This window comes from Anser brachyrhynchus (genome assembly GCF_964034855.1).
Source record: "Anser brachyrhynchus genome assembly, chromosome: 11".
Classification (NCBI taxonomy): domain Eukaryota; kingdom Metazoa; phylum Chordata; class Aves; order Anseriformes; family Anatidae; genus Anser; species Anser brachyrhynchus.
This window is the reverse complement of record NC_137706.1, coordinates 8,989,769-8,997,014: the sequence shown is the minus strand read 5'-3', so window position 1 is coordinate 8,997,014 and position 7,246 is coordinate 8,989,769. Positions and strand designations below refer to the sequence as shown.

Sequence of the window (7,246 nt, the reverse complement as noted above, 5' to 3'; positions counted from 1 at the left end):
AGTGGGAAGGGGGTGGGGGGGGGACGATACCTTGCTCTACTCTGCCTGCCATTGCTCTCTGTGACAACCTCCCCTGGTTTTTGATGCCTTTCCTCCTCTTACAGTGTTGGTGTAAAGATTATAGTGGTTTACATAGTTGATAGATTTACACCTCTATCTTTGCAAATGAAGGCTGTTTGTCTTCACATGGAGTACATTAAGCAAATTCCCTAGCTACAAAAAAGTCTTTGAATGCAAAAGAAAAAGCTAATACAGAATTTCTGTTAAATTGCCTTTCTGATTCTGTTCTTGATTATATTTAGTGATGCCTTCGCTGGCTGCATAGATCCTCAATGCCTGGATTATTTTCAAGTATGGAATCAGATTTTTGTGGACTAAAATTACTGTTTTTTTTTTTTGTTGTTGTTTGTTTGTTTTTGTTTTCCTGCACGATATCATGTCTACTTCGGTAGCCTAAAAACATGAGTGCTGACTTTTAGATGCCCTTAGTCATGCTGTTAGGCCTTTTCCTTCACCATGGGGGGATACAGCTGCATCACGGAGCCCCTCTTAAGATGTCTGGAAAACTCAGGTATTGTGGACTTCAAAATTTTTCAGGGGCTGGTGACTTTGCTAACCCCTATAGTGAGACTGAAGAGCATGAAAATGACTGGTCCACAACACAATGTTTTACATGAATTAAGGTATTGATTTGTTGGGCTTTTGGGCCTGTGCCTCCAAACTGCTGTTACAAGCGTAACAGGATTTTAAACTGGTGAATCATTTATAATGTAGGTAGTTGTATTGGATACTGCTATGGTAAAACCTCTTTTGGTACCAAACGGTGAAAACAAGCAGAAGGCTCTATATTAACAAAAGCCTAGTTTTGTATGTACAGCTGAGTTCTCTGTGAGAACCTGTGCAAACGCAGGTAGGGAATAGCATCTCTTCGTACCCCTGATACTGCTTTGCAAGCAGGATTGTGTGGTTGAAATTTATGCAGGGTAATGCACAGAGAAACTGCAGGGAACAGAATCCTGGTCTTTGTTATCGTGGAATGCTGGGAAGGATCAGAAATCCTAAAATACAGTCAGACGCAACATTTAATCATATATTTTTTTAAAAACTCAATTCTTGTTTTTTCTGAATGCTAAGAAGTGCACAATTTTACTATCTGCTGGTTCCTTTTCTAAATAAAATTTCACCTTTTATCCCTAATAGCATTCTCATCAGCAGTTGCTGATTTTATGGAGATAGATTCTAGGCAAAGGATAAGAATATCTAAGAGTGCCTAGGAATATCTATTGTAATGTATCATTTTCTTTTTAACTTCAGCATTAGTAAACAATAATGTTTAACCTTCTGACTTAGAGCTCGTCACTCATTTCACTGCTGTGTCTTATGACTGGGGATTAAAATTTACTGCATTCATCATGTCTGGTGAAATGGTATATTGGGATGCGTAAATGACATACTAATTAGAAGAACGGTCTGAGTGAGAATGAGCTACTTGAACTAGCTTTGATGACCAGAAAATTACCTGTAGCTAGTTTCTCAAGATTATCAAAGAAGTCCTCAAATTAGAGTGTTAATCTTTGATCATAGTTGCAAGGAACAAGGCAAAATGACTGCACCAGGTGGGAGGAGATGGTTACTCGGGAATGAGAAGCTGAAGGAGTTTTTACAAAGATTCAAGCCCTTTCTAGCCACCTGCTGCACCAAGTAGTGAATGAGATATATTAGTAGGTGGTTTATTTTCATCTGTATTTTCCTACCAGAAACTAGTAATGTGTATTTCTTCAAGAGTTAAATTGCTTGTAGAGAGAAATCCCTTTCATACAGTTTCTGTCATCTTACCCTGATTTTTCTGTCCTATAGTATGACAACATTCAAAGAGTACTCGTCTTTTACAAGGCTTTCATCTGGCTTCCTTACCTTTGTAATTACCACTATCTTATGTATGCATTATTATGGATTTGTATGGATCGTTGCAAGAGACATGCTAGAGTTACATACAGTTACTTGACCCAAGTAGTATAGCCTGAGGTCTTTGTTGCCCCATATCAAACATGAAAACATAGTCATAAAAAACAGAAATGAACACAAAAAATGTTTCCAGGGCTGACATATATAAGCCTGACTTAAGAGTGACAAAACAATGAGGGGGGAAGGAAGAGGCCTTACCACTGAGAGATAATGGGATGTTAGTATTCTCAAAACATGTAGTTAACTCTAGCAAAATAGTAGGAATTGATAAAAAGGGAAAGACAGAATCATGTTGTTACCCAAGAGGTTAATTTTGAGAAGAGCCTTGCCAAAGGAAGGCTTAAACAGCTAAAATCCTAAATGAGATGTGACATACAGAGGTGGAAACAGTGTGTGGAGCAGATTGGATGAGAAGAGCGGGAATCTTTCAGACGATGTCTAGGATTCTGTGGCTCTTCTGTGCATCAGATCTGGTGCAGGGGAGTCGGAGAACTGGATCTGTGAGTGTGAAAAGACTGACAGCTGATGTATGATTTCATGAGACAGAGAACTCGTACGCAGCATAGAAACGGGAAGCACTCTGCAGTGAATTAGTGCTGGCGGTGCTCTGGCACCCTGATTCCAGTGGTGGTTGTGTCTGTCACACTGCCGAAATTTCTGAAATGGACAATAAAGGAACAGTCTGCCACTGCAAGTATTTTCTTCTTAACCAAAATAGTTACGGCTTCATTCAAACACTGAGATTGGAAGGTTTGAATTTACCCCACCTAGTAACGACTGTCTCAGCATCTGTATAAATGTCTAATCCTTTTCTGAATCCAGCCTACCTCTTGATCTCAGTGCCATCTTGTTTCAGAAAGCATTTTATATGGAACTATTTTCTTTTCATGAGTTTAAATATGCTGCCTCTTGGGTTTGTTGCTCTTGTTTCATGAGAGGCTAAACGGGAACACCCAGTCTATCCATTTCACTTAATACGTAAAGCTTCTCATCTCTTAACATATCTTTGTGTGGTTTTATTCTGATTTTCTTGCACTGAAAGCATGTAATTTACTGGTTGTTGTGCATATTCTGTTGCACCATTTGCATGCCCTGCAGTTAGTGATTTGTGAGAGCTTCTTAAAAAATAGAAATAAAATACTGTTTCTCTTTTGCCCATTACTTCCTTGTCTGGTAGGAAGATGAGCAAGTTTTCTTCACAGAAGCCATAAAAAGAAATGATATCCCATTCATCCTGTACTTAGCTCATTGCTGTACCATTGTGTGGTTCTGATAAAGGACCGCATCATTTTGTGTGTAGCTCAGCCACTTCAACTTTCTCCCCAGTTGTTGGCTTTACCCAGTCCAGTCCCACTGAGCTGTTGCTCTTAATTTATCCATTATTTTTAATATCTTTTTTTATATATATAATGGCTGATAGTGTTTTATTTTTAAACTTAATTCTCTCAAGTCTTTATTAAATAACTCAAAACAATCTTGGGGAGGGGATTGAGATTGATGGAGAGTAATCATCTGGCTTCTTTCTCTGTAGTGTGCTTTATCTTCTGTATTACAGCTGACCTCACACTGTGGCTGCAGTCCACTAATAACAAGTTATTTATCTTCTGATACTGCAGAATTCTGTTTGTCTTTGGCAACTTTTTCGTGAGTATCATAACGCTGATAGGTTTTTGAACACTGTTTTGTATTTTGCTAACCACTAGTTACATTGCTAAACTCCAAGTGATACCTGGTTGGCACTGGTGCATTTTGCTGCATCAGGGTTCTGTGTGGGGATCTTTGGAGCTGGACGTAGCAGTAGTGCAAGGCAGAGAGTTTTAAGTTGTAGTTGCAGAATTGATGGTTTCAGTACTATGTTTTCATTCTCAAGCTGTGCTCAGGAGAAGGTTAACCACAACCGTTACCAGGTTTTGTAACTGCAGCAGCAGCGTAATGTTTTTCAGGTAGTTCATTGTTATATATTGTGAATACTCACATTCTGTAGAGGTTTAACAATTTTGTAATATTTATTCTTCTAGATATTTTCATGTGCTTAAACAACTGACCAAAAAGATAAAAGGGCAGGATTTGAATTGAGCCTAGGAAGAGTAATTCAAAGGTAATTACATGATGGAAGCTATTGTCCTGCTGATGCATTCTCAGAATGCTACAAATGGCTTGATTCTCATAATTTTGCTTAAACAGAGTTGAGACAAACTCAAACCTGAGGATATTTTTTCAGTTACCATTATCGAGCTAATATCTCTCAGCTAATGTACTTCTGTGCTTATCCTTAATTTGCTAAAAGATCTTGGAATGTTGTGCATAGCCCTTTTTAGGAATCAAGGTACACAAAGTATTTTACAGATTGACAGGTTTTAGCGTTTTTACTGGAGGGATGGGCATGGTGGGGGGGGGAATCTAATTTCTTGTGCAAGTAAAAAGCATACCAAAAGAACATACTGTGCAGAACTGTCTAAATGATAACCGGTCATTAGAGACTTAAGGTATATTAATGATAAAAGATGATTTTTCCAAAGGAATTACATTTTTAACAGTTTTCTCAAGGTAAGAATCTGTTCTCATTGGAAGTTAGAAGAGTTCATATTCAAATGCATGCCTTTGCTAGTCTACTGGGCCTCAAAACTAAATGTGAGAGCTTGTCCTTGTTATAGTTTTTTTGTGTTGTCAATGTGATGATGCAGAATCTAATCAGGCTACTTGTACAGATCCTGAGGATATTTCTTGCCTTTTTCTTGCTGTATGGCATTATCTGTTTGGGTTAGGTAAATTGTAAAGCAATGCCTGTTTTATTCTGAAGCATTACAGATTGTCTAGCCTTAGGCAGGTTTTTGCTGCAGTTCATTGGTTATTTCTATGATGTTTTTTCTTAGAGGTTTTAGGTGGAAAAAAACATATTCCAGGGTTTCCTTCACTCCCTTGGTTTTATGAAATATTCATGTCATTTAAGCACTCTTTAACTGAGAGATAATACAGCATGGGAGTTTAAAAACAGAAATAGTTCCAAGTTGTTTTCCTGATTGTTTCATGCTGTCTTGCAGCAATTTTGCAACTTTTTTATTTACAGAACTGTGTTTAGCAGTGATTCTGTTGTCTTCTCCATCCAAAGCATGCCCTTTATGTCAACAGCATAGTACGTCGTGCTGCAGAGTGGTTCTAAAGTAAGTTGGCAACTTTATAGATTATATGGACCTGAAGTTTAGGTCACTGCCTCCTCGATATCCACTGGAAGATTCATTACATTTTCTGTAGGACTGTGATTTTATGGTGTTGGACTGGTATCAGCACTCAAAGTTCTGACTAAAAGAAAAAAGTATCTGAAACAAAATTTCTTTTTTAACAAAAATGATAATGATGCTTAACACTTCTGGAAATGTCCATCTGTGCTGCCTGCCATGGCACAGTTCTGGCTTGTTACAACAATGATCAGATATGTGCTGAATACTGGTCCAATTAGTCCACTTTGGGAATAAATCTGTGTTAGATCACAGTGCCATTGCTTAATTTCACATTCTTTTCTGGCACACCTCTTGAGAAATAAGTGCTGTGACTGAGCATGGTGCCACACTTAAGAGGCAGGTAATTTGGGTTCTAATCTTGATATTCCACCAAATTAGGACTTCAAGTGAGACCTTGAGTCACTGTTTCAGGCTACAAAATCTGTATTGTTAAATGCTTGCCCACCTTTGTGAAGTTCTGTGAAATCGGTGGGTGCACTTCTCACGTTTAAATATCGATACATTAAGTTTTATTTCCAAACTCTGCTGTAGTACTTTGTATCATAAGATTTTTTGTGTGATTTGACTTTCATTAATAACTGCTGCAAGATTGTTCAAAGCACAGTGCTTCTGGGCACTGAATGTCAACAAGTGTGTTTCTCAACATGCCTGCAACTTGGGACCCTGACTTCTCTGGCTGTGAGACTCTTCTCTCCATGTTACATTTCATGTACCTAACAGATGTTGCAGTTAGCTTCACTTGGGATTTGTTCTCCTCTGAAGTTGAACAAAGGATGTAAAATTTGAAAAGGTTGTTTCTTTTTAGGTTGTTTTTGTGTGTGTGTGTTTTGTTTTCTTTTCTTTTTTGGCATGAAAGACAAAACGTAATTGGCACATTGCATTTGTAGTCCCAGTTATCTGTGGTAGATGTATTTGTGGATCAGTGGCCCTGAGTCAGTACACATTGACACTGTCTGAGAGATGAAGTGTTTTCACAGCCCATTGCCACCCAAGCAGGACAGTTTGTATGAAGTTGGAGCATTTCAGATTTGGGTTGGTTTTGTTTTTTTCAAAAAGTTTCTTAAAATGTTTTTGATTATATTAAAAATAATAATATAATAATAATAATAAAAAGATCAGACACCGACAAAAATAACCATGATTTTAGTCTTGTTATGTTAGACTTAGACTATTCTTCGTGACAATCAGTGAGTGTCCAGATGCCTATAAGTACTTCAGACAAAACCACAAAGCAGTAGTGGTTTTGTGGTGTTTAGGTGCTCCTATATAGGAAACTAGGCTGGATTCCCATGGCTGATTTTTCAGTCTGAGGACATGCCTGTCAATGGTGAGAAGTTCGTGGGTTGTTCACTAGCAATTTAATGGGCTGTTGTCTGTTAAGAAGGCTAATCAATGCAATTTATTCTGCAGCATAAAAATTGTAGGCCCATTTTCATGAACAGCAATGCTGAAGTTAAATGCCTTTTCCTGTACCAAGTATCTAGTGATCTAAGAAGAAACCAAAGAGTGATAGAATTACAATTACAAATGATGAAATGCACACTTGTGCATATTGCTCAGTAATATAGTAGGCATTCATTTAAGGGGAGTTTTTGCAGCATACAGCATTGAAAACACATGTCTAATAGGTGCATTCATTTTAATACGCTCATTCATTGAGCAGGCCTGATTAATTAGTGCGTGTCACCATCTGGTACTTACTGAGACTATTCATTTTTAAAATGTTGAAATTGTAGGGAATGTTGCACACCAATTAAGTTCCTTTTAATTGGATTATGTTAGTATAAAGTATTACTGGCGAAGGCCTTCATTGTGATTCAGCCAGCATGCATCTAAGGGAGACCCGCCAGCCTGAAATTACTTAGAACAAAGGGAAAATGCCTGAAATGCATGTTTATTCCCATCTTGGTGCACTCAACAGAGATGATGTCAACAAATAATACTGCTGCATTTCTGTGCAGTTTCCTGACATGAGGATGCCTCTGCTGATGACTGCTTCAGCTCTGCATTGCAACTCTGAACCTCTCATCCCCTAACTCTGA

General features: G+C 38.0%; 1 protein-coding gene and 1 long non-coding RNA gene across 28 annotated transcripts in view; one reads left to right on the top strand and one right to left on the bottom strand.

Annotated features, from left to right (window-relative positions):
- Positions 1–7,246, bottom strand: part of LOC308176132 — a 102,609-nt gene that overhangs the window by 32,763 nt on the left and 62,600 nt on the right. The gene's annotated exons all lie outside the window — the stretch shown is intronic.
- The window catches only part of PEAK1 (pseudopodium enriched atypical kinase 1), a 118,791-nt gene that overhangs the window by 68,928 nt on the left and 42,617 nt on the right, over positions 1–7,246 (top strand). The gene's annotated exons all lie outside the window — the stretch shown is intronic.